Source organism: Rhipicephalus microplus, chromosome 8 (genome assembly GCF_043290135.1).
Source record: "Rhipicephalus microplus isolate Deutch F79 chromosome 8, USDA_Rmic, whole genome shotgun sequence".
NCBI lineage: Eukaryota > Metazoa > Arthropoda > Arachnida > Ixodida > Ixodidae > Rhipicephalus > Rhipicephalus microplus.
This window is the reverse complement of record NC_134707.1, coordinates 13,922,668-13,940,550: the sequence shown is the minus strand read 5'-3', so window position 1 is coordinate 13,940,550 and position 17,883 is coordinate 13,922,668. Positions and strand designations below refer to the sequence as shown.

At 46.6% G+C, this 17,883-nt stretch overlaps 1 protein-coding gene across 2 annotated transcripts in view; it reads right to left on the bottom strand.

Moving 5' to 3' along the window:
* sd (TEA domain transcription factor 1 homolog scalloped) overlaps positions 1–17,883 on the bottom strand; it is a 237,377-nt gene that overhangs the window by 217,673 nt on the left and 1,821 nt on the right. The gene's annotated exons all lie outside the window — the stretch shown is intronic.

The following is a 17,883-nucleotide window of genomic DNA, read 5'->3' as shown; positions in this document are numbered from 1 at the left end:
GGTGCCGCTTCTTTTTTAGCGTTTATTCCAACGACGACGGCGAAGCTTGAATGCCACGTGGTTTCGGAATTGAATAGAACGGAGTGCCAGCACACTCGAACCGATAACTGAGTGTTGTTGCAACTAGGGATTGATTCACGTAAACATAATCGCATGGCAAAATGCACCGCTTTGGGAAATCTAACCGGCGGAGCTCACTTCCACTATCACGCATGCGCTAAAGTCAAATTCAAGCTACTGTAGGTCAGAAAGAGTACAGCAACTCGTTGACAAGCTCTCTAATAAACAACATGAAGAGAGTCATCTAGGGTGTCTTTTTTTCTTGGGACAATAACGCTTGCTTGCGTTTCTTTTACTGAAAACACGGCGCACGCAACTATTCTATCAAGAAAGAGATGTCTTGCGAATAGCATGCACACTGTACGTGACCTGAAACTACTGGGCAAGATAGTCTACAGACGAACCCTTGAACGAATCACCTTGCTATGTAAGATTGTACGCGACCGCTGTGGAATTTGAGCACCGATTTCCTTCAGACATTGCACCGGACGCGCCGACGCCACCCACTTAATATGGTCGATTCAGAGCCATTTCTAAATGCTTCTGCGAGCGTTGCTGAGCTCTGGAATAACATGAATGGTTTCTTGAAATCTAAACTGAAACAGACGCAGAATTAGTTCATTATGATCAACGGCATTTTGTTGTACGTCTCTAATTCACTGTATGCTTGTTGTTCGATCTACTGTCTAATCTACCACTCCTGCTGCGTCTCTTCTATCGAGACAGCAGCATCTATAAAAGAATTAAAAAGCACACAAACAAATAAATAAATAAAATAGCGATTATTCTTGTGGGACAGGAAAGGCCCTAGTGCACCCTTTTCTTTCCTGGAGTGTAAGAGAGGAGTGCACTGGACTCGCGGAGAGTGGCCCACCGTTAGCGTCAGGACCTCCAAGATTCGAGGCCGCAGCGGCAGCACAGCGGATGAGCGGGACCACGCTCTTCCAGGGAGTAAGTATCTCGTCTACACCTTTTCTCTCGTTGTAGAGGGTGTTTTTATTGTTTTTACTCCCCCTTCGCTCGCTCCCTTCGCGTCTCGCGGTCGTTGAGCGCATGCACGCAGTGCCACGACTCGAGCACACCTGGATCCGGAGAGAATGGAAGGGAAGGTGTAAAGGAGGAGGAGGAGGATTGACGGGGGAGAGGGTGAGCAGTGATGGAGGAGGACAGGAAACGACTGCCGCTGAGCTGCGTCGGGCTGAGGAGCCGCCGGGAGGGAAAGCAGGGGTGGGGGGGGGTAGGTTTTGCTCCCGAAACCGGACCAGGCAGCGTACAACTACACGCCCTGGCCGAAACCAGTTTACGCTTCGAACAGCAATAGAAAGCGGCGGAGACGGCGGTGGGGCGACTGCCGGGCGCCATCCGTCCGTCCCGGCCTCTGGCTTGAGCTGCTTTACATACGACTACGCCGCGCTTCTTATAAGCTCTCTCCCTCACCCTGTTTTAGTCTCATCCTGGGAGACTGAACTTGCTCTTTATATATTTGTAGGTATATACATACATACATATATACCTATCTCCGAGCAATTCGCACGATCTATTCTCTCGTTCCCTTATTAAGTCGCTTTCCCGGGCATGCCCGTTCATCTATTCTTTGAGGCTGCACAAGAAATACTTGTTTCCAATGGAAGCGCAATCTTCTCTCCATTATTGGGGTCAGATTGGTTTCTTTCAGCTTCCCATTATGACTTTAAAGGCTCCCCTGTCCGTCCAAGTCTCAGTCGAGAGCCGAAACCCATTTTGTTTCTTTGATGGTCCGGTTATATATATAAAAAACATTGGAGGTCTTGACCATGACGCAGCGCTATTTTTCTTTGAAGCCATATCAAGAAACCCGTTAGTGACGCCAGGTTACAGGGTTCCCACGACGGAACACTGTTAACGCAGTGACGGGCCGAAGCGAACAAGCAGCAGCAGCAACAGTTGAAAAAGTTGGCGATCAATGGGAACCGACGAACGGTGGACAGGTTTTGTGAGGAGCGATTGACGATCATCTCGAACCGGAATCTTCGCTCACTAGCAGTGGCGGCCTCTTGGCTTTTTCGGTCACTTTGTTCGCAGCCTGTAACTCTTCCCTGCCACCCCTCGGGAGGCTATTATTTCGCCTGACCACTTCCGAGAGCCTGTCTCTCTCTCTATCGGACTCGGTCAGTAATGAATGTCAGCGTCCGCTTCTGGTTTTTCAAGGAGGAGTTTGCAGAGCGAACCTGGACGCTTGACTGGTCAGGGGGACAAAGAAGAGGTCAATGGGGTGCTACGAGCCACGGGGAAATCCTTAGTTCTGGGCTACGATGTCGTTGGAAAGCGTGGGATATCGCCGATTAAAGGTTTTTGGCGTCCGGCAAGACCTCGTCCGGTGGGAAACTGAACGGCAATGCGAGCTTTCGGACCACAGGAAATGAAAAAAGATCTAATCCTTCGGCGACTACTATCGGCGAGGTGGTCTCGCAACCGATGGTGGGCACAAGCTGCCCATTGATAGGCACTTTGTCCGACGATCAATGGTTCTGGATCGGAAACGAGTATTCCAAGCAGGTTGGTGGTTCAGTGTTCGTTGGAACCCGGTGAGAACCTAACGGCGACTTTTTGAATCGTTAGTGATCATGGGAACGATCTTTTGAAATGTATCTCTGCGAACATGGACAAATTCAAAGCGGCGCTTCTTTCAAAGGTCAGTATCTAAAAGGACGGGGTATACGGATACGGACGTGGGAATAGAGGATACTAAAGCCTTGTCTTTTTTCTGCCGAACTTCGACTAGCAAACCTGTCACAAATGATAGCTGTATAAACTCCACAAAAAGAAAGAACAATTACCGCATAGACATGACTGCCGTTCCATTATTCACATTTTCTATTTGTGGTATAACGTAAGTGGAATAGCGAACACTATGACAGAGGCAGAGACGGGAAGAATACACCAGCAGTTCTGTCCTTCTTTCTTATTCCGTTCTGGCAAGAAAGAGCGCTGTTTCACTTACATTATTTACTTACAAGGCCAATCTGTTCTTTCTATAGATGCAAAAAAAATGTCGAAAATTATATCCCAACAGCGGCTTGAAGAGCGCAGGCAACCGAAATGAGTAAGCTTCGTCTAAGAAGAACGATTTGTTGACCATCATGTTGCATATTTGTCTATGAACCACTCATGTATAGAAATAAGATGTGAAACTTCGTGTTTCGAAACACGTTCCTCTAATATACACCTAGTCTACCCACAATTAACGCTAGCTAGCACAGCGCCCTGTGGAATTGGGACACCGTGTTGGTTACACAAAAGTTAAGCAGACAAACAAACAAACAAAAGGTAAGTCAAGACTACAGAATCACGTATTGGATGATATTAAAAACCCTCGACGCGTCGTTCCAGCATTGATCGAGTGGCAAAAGCGCCCAAGGCAGTCACCCACAACGCTCCGCGAAAACCCCGGTAAAGAAGCCATACAGCGGTAACGTTAGCGGAAGGTGGCCGGCCGATAATGTGAGATACTATAAACAATAACTCTAGCCATCAGTACAAGCGCAGGAGGCCTATAAGTCTTTTTATCTTCTCTTTTTCTGCGAGGACCCGACGCATCATAAAGCCCCAGGGCGATTCTGGCTCCAGGACAGACAATGGCAGTCGTGTTGGGCAAAGAGTAGAGGAGGGGGGGGGGGCGTTGTGGAACGATTGCCCGGGTGCTCAAACTGGGGGAAGCGTACGACAGCGAACAATGGAACAGGCGGAAGCCCTATCCGACGCGTGTACGCATGCAATCTATTGGGAACGCCAACACAGGTAGACCACTCAACGCAAGCGCGCCGAGTCTCTGGGCTGGCTGTCGCGATCGGAGCGTGGAATGCTCGGACTGCGCGCTAAAACGTTAAACTCTCGGCAGGGAGTTGACGCTGGAAGCGCACTAAACACACTGGAAAGCAAGGATAACGCATTGGCGTACACTACGCAGTTAGTTTCTAGCACGGTTCTTAAACGTGTCCTTTGTTGTTATCAGAGGTGCACGCAGTGTTCTTTAGTGAAAATGTGTGTTTGTAGGGGGAAGAGGGAGGTACGTTTTTACCTGATATAGTTCCTCCACCAGAAAGAACGCAATTGATTGATTGATATGTGGGGTTTAACGTCCCAGAACCACTATATGATTATGAGAGACGCCGTAGTGGAGGGCTCCGGAAATTTAGACCACCTGAGGTTCTTTAACGTGCACCCAAATCTTAGTACACGGGCCTACAACATTTCCGCCTCCATCGGAAATGCAGCCGCCGCAGCCGGGACTCAAACCCGCGCCCTGCGGGTCAGCAACCGAGTACCTTAGCCACTAGACCACCGTGGCGGGGCCAGAAAGAACGCAAGCATTTCAGCAAATTAAAACTGAAAATTAATGAGGCGCTGCTAACAAGGGCATGTCTTCTGCATTCTAGGAGCTTAAGGTGCAAAGTAAACCTTCATTTCAACGCAACATAACGAGTCCTCGGCTGCCATTACTGTCGAAAATTGGAATGGCCATAACCTCGCTCAATAGGCAATGGTGAGACAGGTGCAAATAGAGGACCTGCTCAGCTAATTAAGGAGGCGACCACCCATTCCAGAAAAGATGTACAAATAATCAGGTCATCAAACAGAGTGTTTCCATGGTAACACAACGTCGTGACGTCTTGGTGGCCAATCGTTTGTCCACTAGGCTCTATTGTGTGCGTCCACTCCCCACTCCCCCCCCGGTCACCCCCAAAAAATTGCTGCCTTCGCCTTTGTCCAAACTAAGCGAATCCTAAAAAAAAATATGAGTGCACATTGAAACATGCCTCAGACAAAAACCCTAATTCGAACTGTTGCGCACACTCTGAATGAAAGCATTCATTATTCGAGATATTCGAAGCCGGGCGCTGTTTTTTTTAGGAATTCAGAACAAATTTACCGTCATCTCAAGATTAATACTTGCGCTAAGCAGTGCTCGCTGGCCCACACGCAAGTGTAGCGCCACCGGAAGTTCACAGACCATCAGATTTACTGACCACACAGTGACAGCTCTTCAAAAAAAAAAATCACGTTGCTTGTCCAGATTTCGAAAAATCATCGAGATATTACGGAATTATGCAATCCCCACGAATCACCAATATAATATTATTATCTAGAGTATAACGTTCGAAAACCACTACATGATTGTGACAGACGCCGTAGTGGAGGGCTCCGGAAAATTTGGCCACCTAGGATTCTTTGGGCGCACCTAGATGTCCGCAGACGGTCCTCAAACAGCTTCACCTCCATCAAAAATGCAGAAGCCGCAGCCGGAATTCGATCCTGAGACCTTCGCGTTAATCTCCGCGAATCGCTTAAAAGGGTTCGGTGCGACCGCAAGCTATGTATTGCAAAATCGACAACCTACTCAGCACTCTCTTACACCACATTCAAACATATAGACGAGAGATGACAGAAAGAGCCGGTGCCAAGTTAGACCCACCAACAAACCAGCGCCATCTTCTGCATTGATATAAAAAAACTAAGCAACTGCGGACGTCACAGAAACAATATTTGAGCTACGCCTTTTTTTTTAGGCTTCCGTGCCCGAAAAGAAGGTAACCTCTGAAACTGAACACTATATACGCGACATCCATTCGGACGAACCACCTTTGCAAGCTCCAGCGCACCGTTACGACAGCGCGATGAGCGACAGCGGTAAACGAGTCGTTCGAACAATGCTTCTTATTCACCAACTTCCATTTCTTCATTTGAATTCCCTTTCCCACGAACGCCACCAACAACCTTCCCTACTTCCGTCACCAGTTTTTGCCCCGGTATCCTTCGACGCCATCGCTGGCAACCAGCCGCCCCCCACGTCGTTTTCTCGCAACTGCTTTCATGCTTATTTCTTCCGCCTGTTTCATTTCTGTTCGTTTTATCTTACTCTTTCACTTACTCGATGTTTCAAAGAGCACAGCAAGGGGAAAAAAAATGAAAGCAAGCGCTCACCAAGCATCATGACTTGTTGCAACGTTTGTTGCAACGGGCGCCGAAATTACTTCCTCGAAACCTTCTTTCAGTTTCTGCTTTTCTCTCTCTCTCTCTCGCCATGAAAGCGCGGTGCTGCGGACACATACGGGTCCGCCCATCGCGCCAGTACTAATGGCGTACAGCGGCAACAGAAAAGCAGCACCAAAGGCTTTGGCCGCATGTGCGCGCGCTTGCTGACAAAGCCTTGCTGCCAAAGCTTGCTGCCAAAGCGTGCTGCCAAAGCCAAAACCGACGAAAGATGAGCGTCGCCTCCCTCTTGGTCCAAAACTCGACGTCTCAGCTTCATTATGCATCTTTCTCGCGCAACCCATACACACGCACGCAAACGAGTAGTAACCTCAGAAGAATGAGTGGTGAGCCGGCATTCGTTGGAAATCAGTGTCGACACAGCACACTGTTTTAGCAACGGCTATTAGGCTACGTTGGAGAGTGATAGCGAGCTGCCAGGTATACTTATCACGCATCTCTAGTCACCGTCAGTGCAACAGTATAGTACGTTTTTAGTTTAACTATTTCTACGGTACTTCAACGGCTGCATTTTCGATGGAGGCGAAAATGCTGTAGGCCCGTGTGCTCAGATTTGGGTGCAGGTGAAAGAACCCCTGGTGGTCGAAATTTTCGGAGCCCTCCATTACGCCGTCTCTAATAATAGAATGGAGCTTGTTTGACGATAAATTCCACATATCAATCACTAAATTATTTCTGGGGTCTTATTTTCCAGAATAACGTTGCGTTGATGACGCCGTAGTCAGAAGGTGTGGATTTCGACCACCTGAAATTCTCTGCCATGCGTTTGCACTAAGTAGACGGTTTCTCTTACGTTTCTGACGCCATCGAAATGTGCTGCTGTGAAAAAAGGAATGAAACCCGCGTCCTCGACGACTATGGGAGAGTTGCGCGTCACGTCATAACGCACCGACCCTATATTAACACAGACAAAAACAGGCGTCTCAGTTTACGGGGCAACCTGTTGGTAAATTGTTACCAAATACTTTTCCGTAAATAAAAAAAAACAGCAGGTTTCTTTGTTTTTAGAAGGCATTCTTTTTTTTTTCGCCCGTTTTCCTCCTTAATGTAGTTTTGGTGTCGATGCAGTCCGAAAACGAATAATAAAAGAAGAGAGAGCGAGAAACTAACGCAGGGGAGGGAGATAAATGCGGGTAATGACACCCGACGCCAATTAGCAGAGATTTAAGGGGTGGCTGAGAAAATCGTGGAGCGGGCATAAAGAAACGCGCTAATGCGCCGCTGTATAACGATCGCATCGTCCAGGCGAATATATCATGGTTGCTTCAGCGTTAGCTTCAAGCTAAAAGTTTTTTTTTCTGTCTTGCTTTTGTTCTGTGTACGGTAACGCGCGTGAGTGGATGCATACGTGATGGCGAAGCCACCGCGTGTAGGCGACTTGGTCAGCACGTAATTTCGGCAAGATATTGTTTCTGTTGGTGTTGTAGTTTTACACAGTATACTTGCAAAACAGTGCCGGCGAGAAATCTTTTTATGGGCGAGGAGGGGGACGCAAAAAAAGGGAGAAGGCAGGGAGGTTAACCAGAAAGACATCCGGTTGGCTACCCTACACTGGGGGATTAGGGAAGGGGACAAGGAAGATGAGAAAGAGGGAGAGGGGAGATTTAAAGCGCTGAGTACGTCAAAGTTAACTTACAACGTATTCCCACTTACAACATGTGGCAAAAAAATCTCGATAAGTGAGAGAAATATTAGGCTAAATTCGATTGTTACTTTCGCAAGCACTGAAAATGCTGTAGGCCCGTGGGCTCAGATTTGGGTGCACGTTAAGATACCTTTAAGATACCTCAGGTGGTCGAAATTTCTGGAGCCCTCCACAACGGCGCCTCTCATAATCAGATGGTGTTTTCGGGGCATTAAACCTCAAGTATTATTATTATACTTTGGCAAGTACGGGCTTCAACAAGTTTAGTTCGAAGAAGCCGCGCAGCAATTCCTTAAACAGTTTGAATAATGTCAGCGCCGCGTAGTTTTGGGTTTTGTTGCCGAGGTGTTACCGATGGATGCCGACATTTTATCCAATCATACCCATGGTATTGATTCAGCGACAGCACCCCGAGCTTCGCCACTGGCATCAGTCAAACAAGTCCAGGTTATGCCGCACAGCCTTCGGGTTAAGCATGCCGACGACTGCACTGCTGTACTACCGTGTTCGCAAATGTGCAGCTTGTCCATATTCTATGCGAGTGGCTGTGTTCCGCTATGTTTCGCAAGCAAGATAGATGAAAGGAAACGCGGGCAGATTAACGAAAATCAAGTTCGGTTAACCACCCCTCACTGAGAGCTTCGTGAGAAGTGTAGCCATATAGTCTAGATAAAGAAAGAGACGTAAGTGTCTGATGATGTGCAGAAGCTTATTTCCACACCTCGTGAGATCACGGAGCTCGACTGCTGGCGCGGAGGTCCCGGGTTCGACACCGGTCGCGGTGGTCGCATTTTGGTATAGGCGAAATGCTGCGGGCCCATGCTTTGGGCGATGTCAGTGGGCATTGAAAAACCGATGTCAGTGGGCATTGAAGAACAGCAGAGTGTCGATATTTCCGCAGCCATCCACTACAGCGTGCCTGATAATGATGTCGTGATTTTGGCACCTAAAACCCACATATTTTTATGACTGAGGACCTTATTTCCTTTTTCGACCAGAGATGCTCCATCGCCACGACTACATCTAATGGGATTGGCACTTATATGGAAATAATTTATTGAAAGTGTACAAGCGAATAAAAACTGTCGCGCTACTATTTTGGATTGCGAATTCATGTTTTTGTTGTTACTTCAATAGATTATTTTCTCGTTTGGCGAGCATAAAAATTTGGCAAGTGCAGCCGTCAGATTTGTCACACTTCTACCACAAAACTAGTGTCGAACGAAATTTAGATTTTTAATGACCCTGCCGGAAATTTACGCAACCGTGTCGGATATGTGTAACCCTCATTGGGATTTATACAAGTTAGCCAAACGCATGGTGGTTAGATCGATTTTAAACACCTGCTTTGACACTCTGCACGAAGAGTAATTTAGAGAGACAGAAAAATGAAAAGAACAAATGCAGTCGTGCAAAGAGCACAGAGTTGGGCAGATCACGCGAAAAATTAGCTGTCAGATCGTGAGCCGCTGCCCCTTTATTGACAAACGTCGAAGCGCGCGCATAAATAGTTCAAAACGGGGCGAATAAGTGCCGCAACAAATATGCGGTGCGTTAATGTTTCCCTACCAGCGATACCAAAGCCACCCTAGCAAGCGACTCCATAAAAGACGTCAATACCAGCAGCCCGAAAGGCTCAATGTACAAGGTTAAGAGCATTGCGATTCACTACGGAAAGAAAACGAACCAAAACAACGGTCTTGTGTCACGAAATATTTCAAATTGCGTTTTTCGTTGTATTTATTCTCCTTGTCCTTGCGTTGTTGTGTGTATTTTTGCGCAATCATTAAGGTGAACGTTTTCCAGCTAGGCCGACTCTCAGTATTAATCATGAAAGTTCCACCATTTCAGGCTAGACAGTTCGGCTTGTTATATTAAAACATAGCTTTGTATTGTATGGCATAGTATACTACAACATTTTATAATATGTATAAGTAGTGGTGGTAAGGGAAGCAAGTGTGAGGAGGAGACAAAGGTGGAAGTAAAGGCCAAAAACTTGGTTGTTTTAGTCTGTTTTAGCTCAACTAGCGTGTAGCTACGCCATTTTTTTAAATAAAATTAAACATGCTATATCTAGGAAGTGATTGATGAAGAGCAGGCGAAGCCGTTGGATTGTTCGGTGTTACCGCAAATCACCCATGACAAGCGCTCACGCATGTGAGTGACAAAGCGGTGTACAGTTATATGCATGTCTTATTGCTCATAACTGGTATGTTGTGCTGAGTGGTGACTTTTGTTTTGCCTTCATTATTCCTGCTTTTTGGTATCAGATTTGTAGCCTGAAGTCGGCAAAGACGAGGTCTGTGCACGTTCCTCTAGTGGTTGTTGTTTGTTTCCAGTCGTAAGAACTACATCGTAGAGCATATCGAGACCTTATGTGCCACACAAGTCAGTCCTTGTCCGTGACCGTCATCGCCATCGTCAACATCATCGTCATGGCGTACAGTGGGTATACCTTGCATCGTAGACTTTCCTAAAATTATCTAGAGGGTACTCTGGCGCTGCGATCGTTCAGTGACCATGGGAACGATGGGTAGTACACATATTTGCCTAGTCTTCATACTTGCGGGCGGTGAATCGCCCTTGCGGTTTCGTTTATTGCTGGTTTCCGTTTCGTTTTGAAAGAAAAAACGAATCCTCTTCAATTTTGTGACCCGATCCGAAACGGTAAGCCTAAAAGAATAAGGTGGTGTAGCGCAACCGCTGAACATTTGTTGATTTTTGTGTCGTGAGAAAACAGCTCCAAGCCACACAAACACACGGAGCCAGAAGCAGGCCAGAAGTACGAAGATTAGACAAATCTTTGCACTACCCACCAGTCCCATGCTCGCTGAAGCGCCGTGCGTCGCAGCTCCCATAGACAGTAGCGCCAGAGTTACCTCTCGTGTATATTAGGAAACGTTATGCCTTGCATGAGCTGTGCCGTGATGGTTGAAGGAGCGTGTGTTGTCTGTACACGCTCATTCTTCATCGCCATCAGCATCCTCGTCATGGCTACGGCGAACGCCACCAACAGAGAAGCCTCAACCTAAAAAGTTTTGCCCCTAAAATACTCTATACCTGTGACTGAAGCATTTTGATTGCCGTATTAACCAAATTTATGAGATGAAGACAGCCATATGCAGGCTGGCCCACGGGCCGCGTATTTGAGAGACCTGTTTATATCACATCTTTCATCCTTAATGGACTTTCATAAAGTGCTAACACTCATTGTACACATACGCAATGGCATACATTACTCTTTGTTAGCTTGCACTGATGCGAGCCAGCATTCATTTACAATATCCGATCCTTGTTCAATAAAAAAAACAGTGTCGATCCCACGCAAGGACCACGACATTAACAAAGCCACTTGACAGATAACGCGCGAAACGTACACCTGTTTTATTACAAGGCAGCCGCGGCGGTGATATATCGCACTGCAAACAACTTCGTAGACCGCGCCGTTTCGGGCGACTACTTCCACTGCGCATGCAACGCGGGAATTAAAGAGAGAAGGCAGCGTCACCAAGAATACAGTAGCGTGCAGCGTGTTCGACGCCTGCGCTGTATCTTTCTCTCTCTATCTATCTATCTTGGGGACTCAAGTGCATTTCGCATTGACAGTGTCCTCGTATCACTCCAGGGTCATGCGATGCACATGTGACAAACGCACAGTCACGGCCCGTCTCCCGACAGACGCAAGTTGAAAGAAAAACAACGGAACACAATGCTTGATATGTAAGGTCAAAAACCCCCACTTCGTTGACGTGGCCAGGGGATATGCTATTATCTCGTTCCCCAAACTTATTGATTTTATACTCGTATCGTCAGAGTCGCTATATAATGTCGCCAGCTACCTTGACACTTGGTATTTGACTACATTTCACCCGTATGAATACTGAAGGCAAAACAGAAAGAAAAAAAACCTCTAACGACGCATTAGAAAGAAGTGACAACAGTTGTCAGCGGCTACAACGCAGTTGGTTCTCGAACCAAAGCGATATAAAAACCGTGTTTACATGTCGCGATTGCAGCGAGAAAAAAATCGCTCCGGTTTCCCTGTTCGCAACCGCCACCAATGGAGGATTCGGGCTACGATTGTTTGTTACAGGCTACGATTGTTTGTTCTGCCACTGGCGCAGCGAATAAGTTTGATTGCCGTTCTTTGTGGCAGGCAGTGCATTATTTTTTTTTTCAAATGTATTGTAAAAATCTATGCATTACGAGGCCGCTTCATTCTAATGAACGTGAACTGAAGGGCACTCGTATTTTGTCATTAGAAAATATGCATACTTTTCAATCCAAATTAATTTCGAAGAGCGCCACAGCAGTCATAATTGAAACAAGCTCCTTAGAAGAATTTTGACGGTTTCGCTCGCTCGGCGCAATTTCGACGGTTTCCGACCGAAAAATCGCTCCACCGCTGCGAACAGAGCAAAATATTTCCAACAAATTCATCGATCGCCAATGAGCGTTGCGGCTAAGGATGTAAGCTGCTTCTCTTCTCATTTCTTCGCTGCGAGTGAATTAGCGGCCTAAAGATCAGTGTGCTTCGCGTCACGCGAAACGGTCTGCAAGGTGCCGTATGTTTTACATAGTCGCTGTAATGCTGCTGCTGCAAAAAATAAATAAAAAAAATAAATGGCAAAAAAGCTTATCGGAATTACCCAAGACAATACACCAGTATATATTTGCGTAAGTGGCCTGGGAAGGCGCTCATTTTCAGTTTAAATTCGTTTCGCTCAGAATCAGTTTTCAATACATTTAAGTAGTGCTTTAATAAAAAGGCATTGATGTTACTTGTTAGCATGCGGCACTTTCTCATGCAAAAAAAAAAATCAAGGAGGCACTGATATCAAGCATACACGCCTCAAAAATGTAAGCTGCTGCACTACATATCCCAGAACTCTAATTTCACAAATCAAAGGAAAGCTTTTCTAATAACCTAGAGTGTTGGACCTGAGAACATTTCTCTCGAAACGTGACGTACATAACTTATCCGCCGAAAGATAAAAATATATTGCCTATATGTTGACACGAATGAATACCGTATGTACAAGGGGTTAGTTTTTAAAAGGTGGCAGGAAGACGGCAAGAACTAGAGAAATATTCATGAGTCCTCTCCGCTTGTCGCTTGAAAGATATAAGTTACGTACACACATATTCCATGTTTATAGACAGTCGTAGGCGCCATTGACATATTGAGGCACTTTTAGCAACGCCATGGATAGATGTGAAGAATGTGAAACACTCCAGAAGTGTCTGACGTCACGAAAACAAGTGCTATTGGTCAGCGCATTTGTGTAAGCTTTTTTGGGAGGGGCAGCGATCGCTGTGGGTAACACTGACAATTTTTTTAAGGTTGCAATCAACTGCCATCCTAGCGTCAGTGTAAGTTCGATTGGACACATTCGAAGCAACAAATCATATTGGCTAAAATTCAAAATCGAATAATTACCGTGTTTTCTTGCTTTATCCTGGGTTTTCCTATTATTGCCGTACGAGTAATGCCTGCCATTGGGCTCCGGAGAGTCCAATTCCCAGAGAGCTCTCATTTTCGAATGCCCGATAATATTTACACTTCGCAGTTTTTGTGTATACGTCATTTGAAAGTTGTGTATATACATTCATCTGTGCGTATATATATGCAGTTCGTGATTTGCGTACGGTCAATAGGATGGAAGAACGAATTTTCGCGACCAGTGTTAGACACACTTAAACTTCTTAGAGCCCTTTCGCAAAGCTAAATCTTTTCTGATTAGAATTTGATGGTGAATAAAGATCGTTCCATACAAAGTTTGTGTTTTTCATTTGAGAAACTCGAAAACTACAAAATTGGGACACATGAAGGAAAAAAAAATACTTCACACTCAACGGTCTTCGTATTATTAAGCTCGCTCAGAAACAGCGCCCATCGTTGGGCGAGACCAGCATTGACGCAATCGTGGAAAGAAGGTTAAAAAAAAAGGAAGAGAGAACGTACCACGCGCGGAGATGAGGAGGAGAGGGCGAACGTGGCGCCCCCTTGCAGTGCAGCGGGAGCGTCGCGTCTCCAGTGCCCTGCCAGCCGAGATGCACCTCCGCCTCATCCTCTGACGGGACGTCCGACGCTGGCATCCCCTTCCAACAAGTGTCGCGAACGTACCCACCCCCCTATCCCACCACCTTCTTCTTCATATCTCTTTTTATTTCGTGTCGGCAAGAGCGCCCCCCCCCCCCCCCCACCGCACTTTCTTTTTTTTGCACCGCGCGAAGCCAGACACCACAGACGCAGAGCGACCTACACTACACCCCCTCGTTCTCCCTCAATCCAAGATGGCGGTTAAACGTTTTCCCTGCTGGCGGCGGCGGCCAACATGTCTCGCGAAGTCAGCGCAAATAAAAACATGGAGATCATATGTCTGCATAAAGAGGAGTAGCACAGCCATAACTTTTTTTTTTTTAGAGGAAGGTTTCAGCCATGTTATGTAAGTTCGTGCATGAGTTTGTGTGTGCGTGTATGAATGCGCATGCCAAATTAAGAATTTCGAGCCCCCCCCTCCCCCTTTTGTATGACGGAGGGGAGCTAGCTTTCCGGCCATTTAAATTGATAGCACCAAGCTTTCAAAACTTGAAATGCAAGCATACCGGATGAGAATTGTTATTGTGGGCGACAAAAGACCCTTTCCAAGCGTTATTTTCTTAGCGTATCTGGACGACGTGCAAAAATATGATTGTCTTCATACTCAGCGCTTGAGTTTCGTGTATTCTTGTAGTGTCAACCATGTTTCAATGTGAGGCAACTAACCGAGCAGGGCTTAACAAGCGGGACCACTCATTTACTCCAGACTTATGTGTCCAAGTTTTAAATGAGCACTAGGTGGCCGACATTAATCATCATTATCCGCGTGACCAATAATCACATCACGGGCTCCCGGCTGCGGCGGCTGCATTTCCGATGGAGGCGGAAATGTTGTAGGCCCGTGTACTCAGATTTGGGTGCATGTTAAAGAACCCCAGGTGGTCAAAATTTCCGGAGCCCTCCACTACGGCGTCTCTCATAATCAAATGATGGTTTTGGGACGTTAAACCCCAGAAATAAATCACATCACAGTTTCAGCCAGAAAAAAAAAAACGTAATTTTTTTCCGAAGACATCACCAGCTTGCAGGTCTAGCTTCCGCGATTGAACGCCTTTCATCTCTGAGGCAATACTCCTTCGGTTTACTGAGGGGAGGAAAATATACACCCGGTGGCACGGTGGGAGCTGGTGCGTCAGCGAGGTTTTTCCAGGTCGCCACGAAAGGGTGAGGTGGAAGCAGAGTTTCCCTGCCGTCTTTATCGGCATTCACAAGCCGTGTCCGCTGGTTTTCCTTCTTTCCTCCTGACGTTTATTTTTACTACAAGAGAGTTACGTAAAAAAAAACCTGCCTTGAATGGCATCGACGGTGAATAAAACGGGCCCATCCCAGAGGCGCTGTGTGATATAAGATGCGAGGAGGAACCCACACTGATAATGATACATGGTAATGATAATGATACATGATGCGAGGAGGAACCCACACTGATAATAAAATACATGATTTGGCCTACACTGATAACCGTGCACAGTAACAGTTAAACGCACGTGTACAGTGATAACTGGGGCCTCGTTCTCTCTCTGCATACAGCGAAACTAAGTTACGTGTACTGCGGTGTATTGAATAGAAGTTCATGTTTCTGTAGCATTCGTTAACGTTTATTGATTGATATGTGGGGTTTAACGTCACAAAGCCACCATATGATTATGAGAGACGCCGTAGTGGAGGGCTCCGGAAATTTCGACCACCTGGGGTTCTTTAACGTGCACCTATATCTGAGCACACGGGCCTACAATATTTCCGCCTCGATCGGAAAATGCAGCCGCCGCAGCCGGGATTTGATCCCGCAACCTGCGGGTCAGCAGCCGAGTACCTTAGCCACTAGACCACCAAGGCGGGGCACGTTAACGTTTATTAAAAGCGCAAAAAAATTAGTTTCGGCTGACGACGCTCTGGTAAGATCGAAGGTGCGGGATAGATTACCAGCCACTCCAGTTGCATTTATGATCGTAGAACATTGCCCGCTGGCTTTGAGTGCCGCAACAAATAAGACCATCGCTAAAGTAGCTCACTCCAAGAACCTGCAGGAACTATAAGTCACGGCGTTGAAGATATACGCATGCGTAGAACACCGCAATGGGTTTTGGGGGCTGTTACGAACTCACGGTGGCTTTATTATTCTGAAGTCTGTATCTCAGGAGAAAAAAAAAAAAAACACTCGATGACTAATAAGTCTCAGAATCGACCGAGACATGCCAGGCGACCTTCGTGAAACTGTTAATCACTTTACTTTCACGAATAGTGCCGCCTTCAAATTCCCCTTCCTTCCTTTCCTCATAGTCGGCACGCTATAGCAACACAATTGCATTGATCGGGAACGTGGATTCCTTCGTACTGAACGTTAGTCACGGCTCCATCAGCGAGGCCGACGACATTACAGAGAGCGATTCCTCTAGATTCCTCAGGGTAATGGCAGCCGCAGCCAGATCTACAAGAGCAGGCTTAATGAGATCAAATGCGTTTATGGCGATACTGCATACTGACGATAGAGCATCTGTGCGTGAGATTAAAAAAAAATGAATAGAGTCTGTGCGACAAAGATGTGAGTTACTACGTGCCACTTTCACTTGGTTACCCGCCATGGTGCTCTCGTCGTTACGCTGCTATACTGCTGACACAAAGGTTGTGGCATCAAATACCAGATGCATTTCGATGAAGGCCAAGTGATAGAGGAGTTTGTGCTTAGTTAGATTTAAGTGCACATGAGAGCAATTAATCACACCAAATAATATGTAACACACTCATATAATACAATATATATATATATATATATATATATATATATATATATATATATATATATATATATATATATATATATATATGGCTTTACCTGAAGATTTGTATTCATTGTATATAAACACGCCCGATGCTAAAGACTTCTAAAACACCCTGACAATCATTAGAGTTTGTAAACCGACCATGAGTGGAACGCAAACGACGACTTTGTGCAAGCCTGACGGGGTATTCAAGGCCGATAACACCACAAGGTATAAAACGCCCGTGGAGTCTCTGAAAACTACGATGCGCACTTCTGAAGACCTCAATTGAACTCAACGTAACAGTCCCGAAAGCCTACTTGGTATATTCCACAGGTCAGCCGCCGCGAGGGTTCAAGCAACCGGGAACACAAACCCGCCAGAAAAAAGAAAGGGGGGGGGGGGGACAACCCAGCTGGAAAGCAAACAGAGGTCAAAAGAAAGAACTGAGCGCACAGTTCAGGCTAAACGTATGCAAAAAGAACGAAAAAAATGAAGCGTGGCTAAAGCGAGCGTGTCCCGCGCAGAGCAGTGCCGGCCGCCCGCTTCCTCACAGCGTCGCCAGCGCAGCTGCCGAGGCAGTTGGCTTGCGTGGGTGCAGATGGCAGCAGACTCGTCCCTCCCCTTTCCACAACCTCCTCTCCGTCAGTCCCCTCACGCGCGGCGTCGCCAACGAACGTTGTGGAGTGGGCGAACCATAAAGACAGCACGTCGGGCGGGCGGCACAGATAGTCATCGCCCATGGTTGCCAGGCAACGGGTCAACAAACAAGCCGACCGAGAGGCGTCGGCAGTCGCCTGCCAGCGACACACACACATGGAGTCCTGTAGGTCAAGATTACCTTACAGTGGCTTTTTTGTGCGTAGACTAGTGACCGATCGTTTCAGAAACAAAGATGTCAACAATGCTTCATGTCCGGTACCTGCGTGTGACGCTCGGAACAGGCGCGACGTTCTACAGGTTCCACGGTCAGCGTGAAATTAAATATCACAAGAATTTTCCGGGCAGATACCACGGCCAGGACAAATGTCGCGAATAAATGATCAAAGGTGGCCGCTTCGACCGACAAAGAAACTGCTAAATGGATATGTCAGGAGGGTCTTTCGCCAGCTCCCTTTCAAAAAAGCAAAACATTCCTTCCGCAACGCACTTCACACGTGGCGGTATCTGTGGCCATTCCTTTTGAAGCTTCCTTTACGAACCGACCGATATAGGTGATAACGCAAGCGCCCTAGTGACATTCTCTTGATGTCCCAGTAATGCATCCTGGAAGCAATGGAATATAATAG